Here is a 17,983-nt window from a genome sequence, read left to right as displayed (position 1 = left end):
TAGCAAAGGGAATTTATTTTTTCTATTTCTCCTCACTTCTAATCTATTTATGAAGGCCAGGCAAGGTTGTTTCCTGGCATAATCCTGAACATTAAGAGAGTCATCTGATTAATGCATGCGCACATGCAACACTTCGCAGAGATGTGCCTGGTTAACATTAATGCTGCTTTCAGTAATGAACTTTCCGGAAGACAGGATGCTCAGCCATGCTCAGAAGCACGGCACAGGCTATGCCTGGGGACATCCCTGTGACGTTGAACCCTAAGGCAGGCACATGAATAGTGTCTGCCTTGCTTTCTCTGCTGACAGTTTTTATGAAAGCTGAGCAAAGAATCATTAACGTGTGAATGTTTTGCTTGCTAGTGCACTTGTTTTGGCAGCTGGGAAGACACCCACGTATCCTTGCTCTTGTTATAGGTAGCACCCAAGGAGTGCAAGCAGATACATGATCATGAACTACATGAGGATGCTGCAACAGAGGTCATAGCCTCTGTGGGGTAGCTCTTACAGTCTCATGCAGCTGCCTAAATTTAGGCAGTTAGTGCTATCTGAGGTGTCCTAGAATATGTGAAACACGTGCACAGAGCTGGCAGCAATGGCACAGGAACTGCAGGAGGTCCATGTCATGCTGGAGACTAGGCTTCTCCAATGCTCCAGTGCCTGAAAGGGCACCAGAACCCCAGCAGCTGAGTCACATCCCGAAGCTAGGAGGTGACAATGAAAATATGATTCAGTCTTGGCAAACTGTTCTCGGTGTTTGTCAGTGGAAACACAATTCGGCCTGAATCAGACGTTATTGAAGTATTTTTTTGTTGCCTTCCTGCCTTCTGCTATGGAAAGAAGTCTCTTTGTTATGTACTTATGAGAACCATCAGTGATGAGGCAATTTTGAGCCCACTTAACATGCTATGTAGACTACCTTAATGCCTCAGTAACAGTACAAATGTCGCAAACCAAGACTTCCTGCAACAGATATTTGAAATAATTCTAAGGGAATTTGTCTTGCTGATCTGCAGAAAAACTGTATTCCCAGCTAGTTTAAAGGCTGTGGTTTGCCTTGGCCCTCAGGGATGGCCACTTGGTTTATGCTGGGGAAGGTGGATGGTCCTGCTCCTCCCTCGGTCACATCAGGAGCTCAGCAAACACACAGAGTCAATAGCCTCTGTCAGGCCGTTCCTTGTCTATGGATTGAAACCACTGCTCACAGCCTGTCCCCTTTTCTCTTTCTCATCATCTTCCCCCTCCCTGTGTCCATAAATATGACAAACAGTGCTGCGTTATACAAACTTTTCTGCCACAATGGAAATATCGGCAGCCCGAAGGCTCCTGTAGAAATGTTGCTCTGGGGAATTGCTCTTCATTTTATGAGAAACCTCTGTTTCCAGCTCTGTTTTCAGAGGGGCCAGGGAGGGAGGGGACATGGGGTTTGACACTAGTTCTGTGTTGTTTTTCAGGGATTTTGTGGAAGAATGTTGTGTTTGATTTTGTGGATTGCGAAAATGAAGCCAGATGGCAGCGGATTAAGTGTAATGCTGCTTTGTTGTTCTTGGGTTTGCAACTGCACTTCCCTTTGAGCAAGGGAGCCCTCCCTGCACAGCAGCCTCAGCCCCATGTGCCCCCAGCCAAAGAGCCCTCCTTTCCATTGGCTCCTGAAGATGCTGCCCTCGAGGTGGGGAGAAGGGAAGCTTTATTTTGGTGAGGACTGCTAATTGGGAACTGCTTAGCAGACATTTTTCATGCCTAGATTGTTCACCAAGAGCCTGTTTGCTGTGCTCTCCATCTGACAGAATACAGGTATTTTGTAACTGTAGTAATCGATTTTCTTGCTGAGGTGAAGTTTCCGAGTGAGAAGCTGAGCCAGTGAAACCTGGTTTCTTACAGATTTGTGTAAGAAATCAGCTGGGTTTCCTGATGTTTAGAAAGGCGTGAGTTCAATTGCAGTGTTTTCCACAAGGTATTCAAGTATTTCGAGCCTTTTGTTGATTCTTCAGTGTCTAATATGGGATATATTTATGCCTTAACCTTCCTTTCTATGTGAATGTTTAATGGCGTCTCTTTCCTCTACCACTCACCTTATTATCTTTGTACTTATGTGTACATAATATCTTTGAGATTGTTATCCTTAGTCTAAGTTAGGGTACTGAATACTATATGTGAAAATATAAAGGGAGGCAGGCAGAAACAGACAGGCAAAGGTGCAATTGCCTCAACTTTGTTCCCCCAGATAACTGGGCTAATGATAAATTATTAACTAGGGAGAAGTTGGATTTAAAGTTATGATGCAGAGTGTCTTCTAGTTTCTTAAGTAAACATAGACAACCAGATGGATTTCCTCTTGGAAGGATCATTCTTCCCTATACTCTCTTCCCCTGGCATGAGCACCTTTCTCCAGGACAGCTTTTGATAGTTCAGGTTACAAAGCACAGTTCTGTCACTCACCCAGAGCCTCACAAGAGCTGTGCAAGTTCTGCTCTGTTTTCGCAGCACCTACAGGTCATTGTAATTCCACACTACTTATGAAAACTCCAGCAAAAGGTGCTGTACGTTTTTCCTTTCAGACTGCATCATAATTTCAACCATAAGCTTAATACTTCCCATTTTATTCCTCTATGATCTTTCATTGCAATTTCAGTTTAAACCAGCAAATCTTGTTTTGTAACAAATCTGAACAACTTCATGTAGATGAGCAAAGGTTTGTTCTGAGTTTATCATGAAGTTCTTGGGCCTAGAAAGCATTCTGACAAAAACCTACTGCCTTGATATTTGAGGACAAAACACAAGCAAAGTCAGTGTTGCTATTTAGTTGTGCTCCATTGTGTTATTTGCTAGGAGGTTTCAGCTGCTCAGAAGTTTATTTGAAAGTCAGCTGTACTTCACACCTGTTCAGAGCTTTTTAGCCTTCTTCAGCAAGTCACCATCCCCTGTCTCTTTTGAAAAGCCTGTCTTTCCAGCATGCCTTTTATATCACACACAAAGCCCAGTGCAGATCTGTCTAACACTGAGTAGTTCTGGATTTGCTTGTGCAGAGTTTATCTCCTGATCTCAGCTGCTTAGCCTGCAAATTCTTCCGTGTGCAGACTGTGATTCCCCCCCTCTACTCTATTCTCCTAAAACTCTACTTGGATTACTGCACTGAAATCTGGGGCCGCCAGCGGCCCCAGAAGGACATGTCCAAAGAAGGACATGGACCTGTGGGACCGAGTCCAGAGTAGGGCCATGAAGATGATCAGGGGGCTACAGCACCTTTCCCATTAACATAGACTGAAAGAGGTTGTTTGGTCTGGAGAAGACAAGGCTTCTGGGGAGACCTTATAAAAGGTTTCTAGTACTTAAAGAGGGCCTATAGAAAAGCTAGGGAGGAACATTTACAAAAGCATATAGTGATAGGACAAGGGGTAATGCATTTTAACTGAAAAGTGTAGGTTTAGACTAGATGTGAGGACAAAATTCTACGCTATGAGGGTGGTGAAGTACTGGCACAGGTTGCCCAGAGAAGAAGCAGATGCCTCATCTCTAGAGGTATTCAAGGCCGAATTGGATGAGGCTTTGAGCAACCTGCTGTAGTGGAAGGTGTCCCTGCCCATGGCAAAGGTTATTGGAACTGAATGATCTTTAAGGTCACTTCTGACCCAAAACATTCTACGATCCTGTGTCTGCATGGCTTACACAGTACAGTCTAATATCACCGTGTTCAGCAAAAGAAATTGCGGGAGAAGAGAGGATACAATTAGGGTAACATTTGCTTTTATAATATATGTTGTTACTCTATAAAATGTAGACAGCCTTAAGCTAGTCATTATCTCCAAAACATAATAAAAGATGACAATTTTATAGTGACCAGCTATTACCAAGATGTTCAGAACCACTGTGGTTTCTTAATATTCAGTTCAATGACTTTAGAGATAATTTTTTTCCTGATTCTTGAGGAGATATCCTGGTAATGTAAAGGAGATTTTTCAAAGAAATTAAGTCCTACTACTTAGCTTGTAACCTCTGCCCTTTACCTTCTGCTTTGGTGGTCCAGCAGGGATGGCCCCAACGTTAATTCCAAGTGTACTTTCATCTTCTTTGTACTACACTGCACAGTTTGGAAGGTATAAATTAGACCTATTGAAGTATTTCACTAATGTGTTTAGCTTATTCTAAGCACAAATTTCACTAATGATATATTTTCTGTTAAGCAGAAGTAGGTTTGGATGTGCTTTTATTTTTGTTTATTCTCAGAAGTATTTTTCATATATAGTGTGAGCTTCTCCCCCTCAAATTCTTCTCCTGTTTTTCTTTACTGTATCCTGTTGTAATATTCCCTTTGGAAGGTCTTTTAGAGAGTATTTTTTTACAGATTCTAAAAACTTCCTTCCTGGCATTTGCATTCTCTCTTCAGATGTCAAAATCAAAGATAATGGTCCATTGCTGGTGTTTAGGGAAGGGAGGGGTAGGCAGGGGAGTTTGCAGTCTCCACGCACTCAGCAAATCAACCTACTTTACGTGCAGTGTGAGGGACTTAGTGTGTAGCAACAGTAGTTCACTGTTAGCCATTATAAGGAGGAGACATTGAAATTCAAAGCAAGCATTCTGAAAATTGTCAGTATTTTCTGATCCATTTCCTCACATACAAAGTAAACAGATCTCCCAAGGAACTTTGTGAACATGGTGCAAATCTAAATACCAATGGTAATTTTGTCTGCAGGGCATGAATATAGATTTGTTCTGTCAGCAGCCGGGATACGTGTCAGGGATGCTCTGAACAACTGCTTCAGCCTGAAGCCTTTAACAGATGATAGCAACCCCATTCATATACACTTAATAAGTACCTCCTGTAGTGTAAGCTCAGCATCAGTTCCCCAGCAAAGCAGCAAGAGGGAAGATTGGTAGCATGAAGCAGGGGTATGTCGACATTGAACCTGTGGAGATTTGAGTTCAACTCCTACCATCATATCATATATCATATTATATATCCATAAATATTTTGGTGCCTTTGTCCCTGATCTGGAATGTTTCAGTGTATATGGTCTACAGAGGCCTAAAACCTCAGCAGTAAATATTCTTATAAACTCAGTGTTATAAACTGAGATTCAAGCAGCAGAGCTGTGGTGGAAGTGCTTTTCAAGAAGCCTCTGCATCATGCGCCTGGGCTGGGCTTTCACTTCTACCTTTTTAGCAGTTAAAGAAGTTCAATACAGATTATCTGAGTATAATTATGCTAGAAAAAGCACAAAAAATATTAACTGAAGACATCATCAGACACTGAAAGCTGAGTTTATTAAGGTTTTGCAACGTCAAATAAGTCCTCTGTAGGTCGCTGAAGAACTTTTTGTGGTTTAGTTGCAGGCCACAACGCACTGAAATGGGAAGTACACTACAACACTGACACAATAATATGAGATTTTTAAGTCAGCTGAGTGGAGGTTCCTAATTCTTTTTAAACAGTTTTGATGGAGTTGCCACTTTGAAGGCATTTCATAGTGCAATGCATAAAAAATAAATATTTTCTCAAGGAGCTACTGTTTGGAGTGTTACTTACGCATTCACATTATGGACTGCAGACCAAATCAATCAAATCATCGTAATAACCTTTCCATAAGAAACTGCTCAGATTTCATTCAGATTTTTGTTAAGTTTTATGTATATGTGCATTATGTACATTATACAGTTATATCCGCTTGTTATGGTTTTTGAAAATATGAAAGATATGAGTTTTCCAGTGAGGAAAGCAAGTATAGTTAAACAGATTTACAAGCATCATATCTAAAGTATCTTGTTTCACTTCAGATTCATGAGTGCAGTGAGTTCCAAGGAAGATTTCCTGCTGTTTGGACATCCAAGACTTCTTTCTCATGCTAGGAATGGGAGCTTTGCATTTTGGTAAGCCATCCTCTGTGAGAGCTTTCTTGTGGTAAAAATGCTATCAGTCTTTCGTCTTCACCTTCTTTCACCAAACTTGTTTTATCACTTTTGAAAGCCCTTCTCATCTGTCAGAAGTGGTTGAAATTGTTCCTTGAATGCAGAAGTCATCGTGGGTTCTGAGAGACTGACAGGTATGGAAGCATGAGCTGCTGGAAACTTAAAATATGTTTTCTGTGTTACAGACTGAGGGCAGAATCCCATGAAAGGCCAGAACTTGTGCTATTTAGGGAAGGTCAGCAAAGAGCTGCTCTTCTATCCACTGTGTTTAGACCTTTGGCTTTGTAAATAGATCCCTTTAGGAAAAAGGAGCAGTTGCTCATTTTAGCTTTAGATTGCAGTTCTGTGCTAAATGCCTTCACTTATCACCATCTCCCAGTTTGCGATGGGCATCGCTAAGGATATTGTCTGTGTATATAGAACATGTCATATGCTTCACTTGTCCCTATGTGAATATGCTCGAGTGTCAACTTTTCTGATATACTTAATACTCTGTGCATTACACTCCCCTTTTGTATCAATGAATTAGCAATTTAAGCATCTGGTGTATAAAAGGGACTGTGCTTAGACTGATGCTTAACCCAGTAAAACAATGAGAGGTCATATGCAAGATGTGCATCATCCCCTGTTTGCTGAGCTTGCTGCATCTGCAACACTGTGCTTTGATATTCAAGCAATAACATGCTCCGAATAAAAAGGCTGGGGTGCTTAGCAATTGGTGTACAGAAAATATCTCACCTTCTTCAAAGGAAGTGGTTCGTTCATATGTGCTCTGTCCCACCAAGCTGACACATTTTGTGGGGGTTTTTTTTGTGGATATACCAGGACTTACAGTGAGTGTGACCAAAAGAATGCTCACATTTGAAAGCATACAATTTTTCCTGTTGTAGCAATTAGTTTTCTAAAAGATACAGCGTTTCCACACAAGAAGACTCCTTGCCTCTCCGAGATAAGAGTGGAGGGCCTTACGTCAGAGCATCCTGAATTGAACTTACATCTTTGCAAGTTCCAATGGCATCTGTGGAAATGGCATCCTTAATAAAACAGGCCTTGCTTCTCTTTAGCTAGGTTGCTTACTCTTAAACATTTTAAGGGACAATCCAGCGTTCAGTGCAGTCAGTGGGGCTGAGTGAAACCTGCTCCTCCATAGAGTCTTGTCCTCTTATGAAAAGGCAGGTGTCAGTGTAGTCACCAGCTATGCCCGAGATGGCTGTGGGCACTGGCCCAGGTCCTGCCTGTTCCCAGCAAGGTTCTGCAGAGCTTTGTAGTTTGCCCTGTGTGAAAAAAGCAGCTACAAGTGGGCAACTGTCAGATGTCCAGATATTAATGCATTTCTTCCTCCTGTGTGAAACATATCTGTGTCTGTTCAGAGTTTCAGTGACTGCCTCAGGCAAACACAGAGTCCTGAGACTGCAAAGTATTGCAAGTATTGCAGCAGACTGCAATTCCCTGATAAGTTGTGCTTGTGTGACCTCAGTGGAGTACTTGCACTGATACTAAAAATTGCATTTGCTGAATTATATTGCAAAGTTATCTGCAAAACCAGGATGTTCCAACACTGAAAGAAGGATGCTGAATGCCATTATTTAAATAGTGCTGCAGATACAGTCTGTATCAGCATCCCATGGGGCAGCACAAAATATCTCTGTTGTTTGGACTTAAAATATACTATGGAGAAAAATGTGCACAGGCTTATAATATATGCAGTACTAAGTGATGGAGAGATTGAGTAGGTGTGGTGGAGGACAAAACAATCTTGATCATTAAGAACTGCCACAATTTTATCTAAAGTACAACATGCAGAAGCGGTTTAAGATAGTAGATGTGGTTCAAATTCCCTATTAAAAAATTAAATCAGTATGATAGAGAATCCAATAAGAAATGCATTTGGAAACCCTTATACGTTGAAGCTTGGAGACTGGGTAAGAGATGAGAGGGGCTGGAATTTCTCATTAATCAAGATGAATTCAACTTAATTGTCTCATCAGGCTTCAGTGCTAGAGGGACCAGTATGTCAGAATATGGTATAAGCTATTTAAGTAGGCAAAGAGAGATAAAAGAAATTGTGTGAGAGGAGTGACTTTGTGTATGACCCAGTGACACATATATGCATAACTTAGAACTGGGAAGTGCAGAATCTTAAGAAAAACAGTGCAATATGCTGATTACCAAAGCCCATGAGCAAGCAGAGGCAATATTATAAGTCATTGAACTTAATCTGAAAACAAGATGCGCTATTATTGCATGTGGGAAGAGAACCATGTAATTATGGGGAACTTTATTTTGGAGACCTGCTGAAGACCTCATTTAGCTACCTATGAAACATCACTAGAGTTAAGTGTTAGATACTGGATGATAACTTTACAAAGCAAATGGTATCAAACCTGATGTGGAAGAGTTCTGCTTTCAGACAGCCTGACAACAGATAGAAAAGAATTTACCTACTAGACTGGAAATTGAGTGTTAACTTGGGAAACAGTAATTATGACCTGATTATATTCAATATAGCTGAATGAAAACAGTCCCAAAGAGTAAATTTTATACAAGCTGTTTTGAGAAGAACTATTTCCCAAAGCTAAGGACAGTTCCTAATAAAAGTGTCTGGGAAGAGAAAGATATAAATGAAAACTGTAAGTTTTTCAAGAAGAGTTTGCTAACCAGGCAGAACATTTTTAAGAGAATATGTGTGGCAAAAGAAAACAGAAAGTAGGAATGTGCTTATACATGTGCACACCCATGTTTAAATAAGTATATATTTGCCTACACATATCTGTGGATGGTGCTATGTATGTATATATCTATAGACACATATATGTTGGCGTGAATATACACAGTTCTTGCATATCTAAATAAAGTGGGTGATTGTACATTGGAAAGAAGAGCTAGAAGAGGGGAGCTAGACATCTGTTGGTATTTATATGTTATGAAGTATGGAAACTACTAGCAAAGTCTAAAACAAATTCTAGTTCTGGTAAGGAAATAGTGTTCTGAAAGAGTTTTTAATTTACATAAGGAATAAAATGTAGCAGTGATATAAGCCAAACAAGGGTTGAAGGTACTAAACTTCCTAATAAAAAATACGTAGACAGCTGAAATGTTCAGTAAATATTTCTGGTTTGTTTGGAAAGAAACAAGATGATGTACATCTATCACATGAGGAAGATGTTATTAAAAGAATATTAGACAACACCTACTTCAGGAAAAGCTTTAGACCCTGTATAACCTGAAGCTTTATATCCTAAAAAAAAAAATAAAATTGGCTGAGTTGTCCAGCCCATTGAAGCTAATTTTTATTAAATTTGGAGATACTGGAGAAATTTGCCAAGACTGAAAACATGCCCAGTTTTTTTTTTTTGCCAATGTTGTAAGAGCACAAACAGGTTAGTTCTGATAGCAGCAGAGCAGCTACCCTGACCTCACTTCCAGTAAAATAATAGAGATGCTGATATGGGAATTCAAGTAATAAAGAGCAGGATTATTATTAATGGCGGCCACTAATATTTTCATTGAATACGGATCTTGTCGGGTAAACTTCGCTTGCTTTCTATGTAAGATTACCTGCTTGGTTAATAAAGTAACTATGAAGGCATAACAAACCCTGAAAGATGTTCAGCTCGATACCATAACATGTTTTGAATAAAGATGAAGCATTTTACATCCTTGTGTAAGCACATATCAAGTGACTAAGAACTGATGTATCAAAAGCAGTTGATGCAGAGTCACACTAAGAAGTGTGATTCTGCTGAGGTTCTAGTGCTAAGTCAGGACTCGGCACACTTCTGTGAATGTTCACTTCTTGATCTTGCAGGAAAATATTGTATCACTCACAGATCATGCATGGTGCTACAGAAATGGGAATCTTAATTACCTAAAAAGAGGAGTTCAGGCCAAGTAAAGAGTGCTTTAATATGGCTAAATGCAAAATTATAAACCTGGAAACAGCATGTAGCATATCTACAGAAATGGAGAAGATAGCTCAGGGAAAAAAATAAAGACTTTGGAAGGACTTCGGACATTGTAATGGATAGCCTCAGAATGTAGTCCTAGCTTGATGACAGGGCAAAATGTCTAGTGTGATCCTGGAGTATGCATGCAGAAGGGAGTTAAGGGCCTGATTTTGTCTGTGTTTCTAGTATGTATGGGAAGACTCATGTGGCATAACATTAATCACATGACACTTTAAATGATGATTTAAAAATTGGAGGGGAATGCAGGAAATAACAAAAACCTTACCTAAGGGCTGGGTAATGTGCCTGGTGATCGTAATGCAATCTTTTTGCTCCACATGAAAAGTATTTTGGGAAGTTAGTGCAAGTGTAAAGCAGGTAATGGTAAAAGATGCAGATACCAGCTGGGGAATGGTTCCTTCACCAACTGGGAAATGTACAACATAGACTGATGATGATAATTTGAAACAGTGTCATCAATTAGCAAGAAAATATCCATGTGTTTTTACAAGTATGAATGATTAATTCCCAGAACAAACTACCAGAGAGACCGGTGAGCTCCGCACCTCTTGGTTCTTCAAACCAGAATGGTACATTTGTCTAGAAAGGCTCCTAATGTGGCTAAAGCAAAGGCAGCAAGGTCTCTGCAGGGCACAGAGCAGGGAATATGGCAGCCTGTGACATGCAAGAAGTCGAGCAAGATGACCTTCTCTCTTCTAATCTTGAAGTCTGTGAATTTCCCAGGATATAAACTTGGTTGTAATAGTTAATTCAAGGATGGAGTGCACATGCTATGTATTTGTACAGACATTTTAGTACAAGCATTTTATTCCATCTTAAACAATTCCTCTTATTGTGCATAACAAAGTATGGGAAAATTAGTGAGATGCTCTTTATGCCAAAGATTTCCTTGGTAATTAGGAGCAAGTCACTTAATTTCTGTGCCTCAGTATGCCCACCTCTGAAGAGTGGACCAAGCTCTTCTTAGTCCATCTCTCAACACTGGAGAGATCTCTGGGAGGTACTGTGAAAATGGATTCTTCTGAAAAGGCACAGGTAATAAAAAACTGGGGTGGGGCATAGGATTGACATTTCTAATGGATCAGTGTCCATCCCAGAGAAGGTATTCATATTACCACGTTACCTGGTCAGTAATCCGCCCATGCTGCAAACCTTGTTGAGGTAAATCTAATAGTCCTGGGAATGGTAATGACCTTGCTTTGCAGTTTAACAAATGAATGTGTCGAGAGCCCAGATTAATCTCAACTTCTCCCAAGGGAAAACATACAGAGCCTGCCTATCTGTAATATTATCCTCTCTCAACAGCCAGAGTGGTTTGGCCACTTGAATGTTTGTTTTGCTTATATACGTACAACTCACATGTTCACAGATTTTCTTGGAGGAGGTGGAAAGACCCTGAGCTTCACTTGAGATTGTACAGCTGGATTTGCTGGCTTTCCCAGTTGGTGCCCTTCCTGATGGATGCCGTGCGACCTCTTTGGTGGGATGATTTTAGTTGCTGGTTTTTTTCTCCTAGTAGGGCCATATTTAATTTTGTGCTCTGTCAGCCCCTGAAAGATGTTCATTTCAAAAAACAGTAGCTGTAAGTCTGGTACTAATATTGGTTCATTAATCGAGGACAAGAGATTATTTTAATACTGGTTTTAGTTCCTTCATCATGCTTCTGTTCTTCTCAGGAGTCTTCTAGAAAATTTAAAGGTACAGGATGCAGAAGATATGGTAAGTTTTTATGACAAAAACTGGAAGTATGACTTCCCAGAGTAACATACATTGTGTAAGATCCTTGTCATCTGTAATATGCACCAAGTAGGTTAGCGTTGGAAGTCAACATCCTATTTAAGCTATAACACTGCAGAGAATTGCTAGTTTAACCTTGGTGATTAATGACTGCAAAGTCCATAGTCAATGGCACTCAGCAGTCCCAAGAGTCTGTAGTACAAGTACTTAGCAATCTTTCCTTTTATGTTTTGTGATACAACTCAGATCACTGATTTGCCACAAGAAGGAAACAAGGAGGGGGAAGTGAGATGAAAACCCTGATGTTGATTCTGGAGTAATTTCTAAACCTGATTTTTTCCCCCCGGAGTTTGTTTCTATTCTCCAGTATGTCTCTACAACCCAAGGTTTATATTTGGTGCAATCCTACATAAGACCATTGAAACAAATGCCCTTGCCAGATGTGGATGTGGCCTTCTGTTACTGTTTCATCCTAGATGGTACCCCATGTCCTCCTGGCTAGTCTGTCCGCATTACCCTGGGCCATGACCCACAGCTCTTGATGCTTCTTCCCCAACTCCACCTTCTTGCTACTCCTCTACTGAGGTAGAGTGCCAGCTAGGACAACCCACCTTCCACCTCCTGGTCCTCATTCTACCATTCATCCGTAGGGGGCAGGGACAAGAGTGTATTTTGCCGCTACATGGGTGTCACAGAAATACTCAAAAGCACTGCAGATCCCTTGGGTGCTTGAAAGAGACAGTGCAGATCATCTCCATGCCAGATCTGTGCAGAAAGGAGCATAACACATACCAGAGATTGGTCTTTTATTTCCCTCATTGCAAGCTGTCTTTTGGCTGGCCAGGACAAGTGGCTGGAAGAGAGGGGGCAGTGGCAGGCAGAGAACTGACCTGTCCCCTGCCTTGTCTACTCTGGCTTCACAGGAGCTTCAGAGGAGGCTATGCAGGCAGTATGTTTGAAAGACTGAGATCTTTTCAACTCAACACAGATAGAATCCATTACAATATTATCACCTAACATTTGATTATTAGAATTTTCCATAACTTGACTTGACTGTTATTCAAACTTAGCTTGCATAGTCTGCTGCTGATGGCTGCAATATATACTGAAATCATTTAGCTGAAGTAAATAAATGAATGAGTCTAGCACAATAGAGGTTTATAGCATATTCCCCTCCTGGAAATAATTTCAGCAGTAGTGAAGAGCAGCATATCTGCAACGGAAAAGGCCTGTCCTCATACCCATATTAGCATAGGTTGAGACAAACTGAATGAATTTGGTTTAAAATTAAACAGAGATAAATATGTAACTTATTTTGCCTCCAAAGTATGAAGCTATACCATGGAATGAGAAATTTACCAAGCAGTTTTATCAGATCTTTGAGATGCTGCTGTCATTTCAATGCAAAATAATGAATAATGGCAGGAATTTTTTTTATGCTGTTGATGAAGAACTGCCAGATCCTTTGGCCAGCTGCAGGCAAAGGAGAAAAACTGTAAATAATGTAATACACAGGCTGTAGTTCAAAAGAGATTCTTCTATGTTCCTTCTCATCAGAAGAAAGGCAGGTTCAGCATAGGATCTTCCATCAACAGGTACAGCTCACTAGCTTTTTGATTCAGAGCCGATAAACAACTCACCTTCTGGAGAAATAATTTGCATGGTATGTGTCAGGAACTATTAATGCCATATTCCACAGTGAAGAATTTGGGCAGGAATGGGTATCCAAGAGGGCTGTTTGGGTGAGCAGGAGAGTTGAGAGCCTTTCTTCTTAGTGGAGACTTAGAGAGATTGAGTGGGAAGGAAAACAGGGAAACATGAGATGGGAAAGGCCATTTAAGCAATCCCATAACATTGGCGTGAGAACAAATGAGTTTGAACTGGCTCTTAGTCTGGAAACTTAGAAAAGCCTCCCAGCAGTGGGAGGGGGTGAAAACTTGGCTAGTTTCTAAAATGGAAATTAAGGCTGTAATTGAGAATGTCTGATGTGGTCACCTGTGACAGCAGGGTTCTGGGCTTTCTGATCTGTGGCAGTCAGCCCCTGAGAGACCTCCCATGTGAGGAAGGATTTAAACAGACGCTTTGCTCTGTGGGGATGTATTTGCTAATGTTTAAGCTTATGTAGCTTAAGCATGTTTTTAAAAGTACATTGCATATGCATAGTTCAATTCTGCAGACAGCTGACGCATGAGGCTTACATATTTGGCCTTGTGACTGCTGTGGACATCTGGTCCTTTGCGGGCTGTGTGTCTCTGTATTGCACCCATCACGGGGGAAGAGCAGGAGCAAAGTAGCACTGCACGGTGTCACAGATTCAGCATGGCACTGCCAGCACAAACTTGGCATTTGTGTGACCATATACTGAGCACAGGCAAGCTGGCTTGATAGGGACCCATCCCAGGATTCCTCAAGCAATTCAGAGCAGAGATGCTCTACTGTCAGTGCAGGAAAGGTAAATACTACTGCAAACAAACATCCATTAGGCAAAGAGCGTGACTGTCATGCTTGCTGGTAGGATTTGACAAGTTTCTCAATAATTTGTTAAAGTAAATACTTAACAAGAGATTTTATAATCACAAGTAGCAAGTATGCTTTTAAAATGTTTGAGGGGAAACAAATTTGTGTAAGAATGAATTGGAGGCCAAGACCTAGTAGCCATAGATGCTTGTATCGGAGACTGGGGACTTCCTTCCGCCTGTTCTTGGCACATAATGCAGTTACTTACTTCAAGTCCATCTCCAAATCTGTCTTGCTTCCTGAATAACGCTTTCATCCATAGGAGCTTATATATGCATAGTACTTATGACGGCTGAAGTGTTACATTTTTTAGTGATTCATGTAGTTGGAAGATCAGGGGTTTTTTTCCTACATTGAAAATACTTGTTGAAAAAAAGGCCTTTTTTACTGCTGCTGGCTTTGTAATTACCATTCCCACTCAGCTGCTGCATTTCAATTCAGCAGCACATAATCTTATCTGCAGTACAACCTCTTACCAGTTTTTGGGGCGCTTTTTCCACTGAAAATTACTGGATAAGAGGGTTTAAAGTCGTCTTTATTTTGCAATATTCGGAAAATTAGCAGAGATTGTTTTCAGCCAGCAGATTCCATAGTTTACAAATTACGTGCCTGAAGTCTTCACCACTAGCTTCAACTGTGCAGAAGCAAAGTGAAGATCCAGCTTCCAAAGCATGGACTCAAGGTTAGAGCTTGCAGGCCTTATCTTCCTTTTCAAAGGGGAAGGCCAATACTAGTCTTTGTCTTGAAACAGTTTTTAAGGTGACTCTCTGGTCTTTTTAAGATTTGAACCACATTGATTGCAAGACTGAAAGAAGAAAAAACATGCAAGGAAGAGTCATACTGAAAATGGACTTTGGTATGTGCTGGAAAGAAAAGTTAAAGCTTCAAATTACACTGTTGTCTGAGCAGCCTGCACATGCTTATCTGCCTGCAGGAGAAATCACAGCAAGGGTGTGGTTTTTTTAAACCTTAAATTGCTCAGGTTTATGCAATTCAGCTTTTCTTTATACCTTCAGTCATGCCACCCGCTTCTCCATCTGACACAGCTGCCAGTTGCTTTTTTGCCTGTAGTGATGGCTGAAGGCTGAATGCCGAATGCTGTTCCTCTGCTCAGCACACCTGCCCAAGCCCAGGGATTTTATGCCTACAGGACCTCATATGGAGAGACACGGTAAAGCCAGACATGTGAGTTTAAAGACTTGTATTAGGTTCTGTGCTGTTGCATCTTTTACATTTCTGTTGAGCATGAATTATACCAGAGGAGTGAAGGTGGAAGGAAATGCTCCAGCAAACAAACCAGCCCTGGTTTGTAGCAGGAGAGAGTGGGTCTGAACCTCAGCCTGCACACTCCAGAGTGCCATGCAACAAGGTAGCAATAAATATTTACTGTGTTGGTCATTACTGATTCAGTCTCCTCGTAGCTTAATGTAAGATTATTTTCATAATCTCACAGAGTAGACCATATAATGTACCTGTAGGTTGCTGCATTTCTTGGTAGCTTGTGTTAAAATACTTCTTTTATACATACTACATACATGCCAGTATGTAAAAGTGACTTCTATGTTACATTACATTTTTGTTAACAACATGGGTATGGTTTCCTGTCTTCCCTTTGCTAAGAAGGTTTATTTAAAATATTGAATGATTATCTGTGCCATTTGTGCTGCAGCTTCTTTAGCCCATCTTTTTGTTAATCCTCTGGAAACCTTTTTCTTCCCCTCACCTGAGTTAAAACCCACAAAGTCTCACTGGAGCCATAAGAGGTAAATCAAGGCTACATTCACTCCTGCTGTATCTTGCAGCTTGTTTTTAGACATGTAACTGCAGCTGAAGTGAGGAGAGAAGGAGAACTTGGTTTAGATTTTGTTTAGCTCTTGTTCTCCTCTGCTTATTTAAACTTATACTCAGTTGTTAACTCAAATAGTCTTGTAGTTCAATACAGATATATAACAGGAGTTGCAAACCTGTGAATATGTGTGAATACAGGTAACCTCTTATAAGTTTTATTTCTACCAAAAAAAAGTGATAGCTGATGTGAGAACATGTATATGAACAGATGTGCCAGCCTAAATCCAGGACTGCAATGGATACGTGGACATCCTTACACACTGAAGGATACGCTTTAAGTATCCAGTAGACCAGAGATCTAAGTACATAAATCAGCTGGACCCATTTAAATGTGTAAAGCTAAGCACATTTTGGAGTGTTTTTAATGAATAGGGATGGGCTACTTGCATCAAGCTCTTGGCCACTTTGACATCTACAAATGAAAAACAAAAACTAGGAAAGATGTGCACATTAGACTTGTAATTAATACCTTCTCTGGGTGCCTGGTGACTGGGAAAGTGTTCTTCCAACAGCGGGAAAAGCAAGAATACCTTAGGTGACTGTACGGGGCACTACACAAGGTGCTTGTTTATCCACAGTGTCCTGTAGAGATGGAGCTTGCTGCTCATCCCACCCTCCAAAGCGTTTTTCTCTTGCTTATTCAGGTTCGTGATGAACAATATCAAGGCAGCTCCACTGCTTTATTGAAACAGCACTGCCTATTATCTACTGTTGTTAGAAAAGCACAAATGGTGAGCTATAAATAAAAACCAGGATTGTCAGGCATTTGGAAAGTTGCTGCTTTGAGAAGAGTTGTATCCTTAATAATCCAATCCACTTTCCTGAGAATGATAATTCATCTTAAAGAAGTAATCTGTTACTAATTTACTCTTTTATACTCTTCCATCCCAGACCTCAGAACCCATGTATATTTCCCAAAAATATAAATTGAATCAGTCTGGAGAATCTTGTCTCTTGCTTCATTATCTTTTTCTTGTCACCTGAAAATAGTGTTTCTCCTGCTGCTAATTTGTCTTTCTTGTCCTGTACAAGTGTCCTCCCCTTCTCTCACATGAATTCTGCTTTTTGAAAAGCTGTTCCAATCCCATGTGTTCAAGCATTAACTGCACCAGGACTTCATTGTAGCACAGATTTGGAAGGAGGAATGCTTCTGGCTCCCGGTTGTGATCATCTATCAGAAGAGAAAATTGAATTGTCTTTTGGAAGAAGTTGAAGCCGCTGGCATCTTCCTTCAGCATAGTTTTCCTTTGCAAAAGGGAATAAATCTTGCACGCATGATGAGATGATAGATTAGCTTCATTTCACTGCAAACCAGGAAATCAAACAACATTGTTTTCAGCAGGAAGGTGAATTAGTAAAGGCTTTCAAATGCAGAGAATGGTCTAATCTGGCTGCTTGGAGGGAAGCAGTCAGATGCTTTTGGAGCTGCCAGTCCTGTCTCTTTGGCTGAGTGCTGCAGCCTGGGCTGCTTGGCTCCTTTCGTTGCAGACAGAGGCCGGCTGCTGATTTTTGAGGGACTCTGGGGCAACTGCCTTCTGGGGAGCCAATGGCACCCCTTTCTGGTTAAAATGACCAGATATTGGTATTGTGCAAGCTGCCTGACCTGGTATTAGTTTACAGTGCAAGTCCAGATTCTTCCACTGGAGTTTTGGCTCCTAGAAACTAGAATGCATCAGGATGCAGCTGATTTTTCTGAGGCTTTGCCCAAAGGCATAAGGTGGATCTGTAACAAAGATCATTACCTGAATCACGTGATTCGAGGGGTTTGAACACTGAAGCAGAAACTTTCACCTTTGGTAAACACAGTATTCGGGGAAGGGTTAGTTGGCAGCTCTTGTCACCTGCAGCTACCTCCTGCTGCATACAGTTGCCATCCCTCTGAATCAATATTGATTACTTTTTTACAAGGAAATCGAGGAGATAAACAGCTTGAAGCTTCATACCTGTCTGCAGGCAGCCCTCTTCTTGGTCCTCCAGTTTTAATACACTTGCACTATCCTGACTAAAAC

General features: G+C 40.8%; 1 protein-coding gene across 2 annotated transcripts in view; it reads left to right on the top strand.

The window, feature by feature from the left end:
* Nucleotides 1–17,983, top strand: part of LNX1 (ligand of numb-protein X 1) — a 157,330-nt gene that overhangs the window by 58,864 nt on the left and 80,483 nt on the right. For both annotated transcript variants that reach the window (XM_054065987.1, XM_054065990.1), the window contains exon 2: nucleotides 5,773–5,865. The gene's annotated coding sequence lies outside the window, so the exon portion shown is untranslated. The remainder of the gene's footprint in view (nucleotides 1–5,772; nucleotides 5,866–17,983) is intronic.

Source organism: Cuculus canorus, chromosome 4 (assembly GCF_017976375.1).
Source record: "Cuculus canorus isolate bCucCan1 chromosome 4, bCucCan1.pri, whole genome shotgun sequence".
Taxonomy (NCBI): Eukaryota; Metazoa; Chordata; class Aves; order Cuculiformes; family Cuculidae; genus Cuculus; species Cuculus canorus.
The sequence above is the reverse complement of the archived record's forward strand: the minus strand, read 5'-3'. Positions and strand labels throughout refer to the sequence as shown.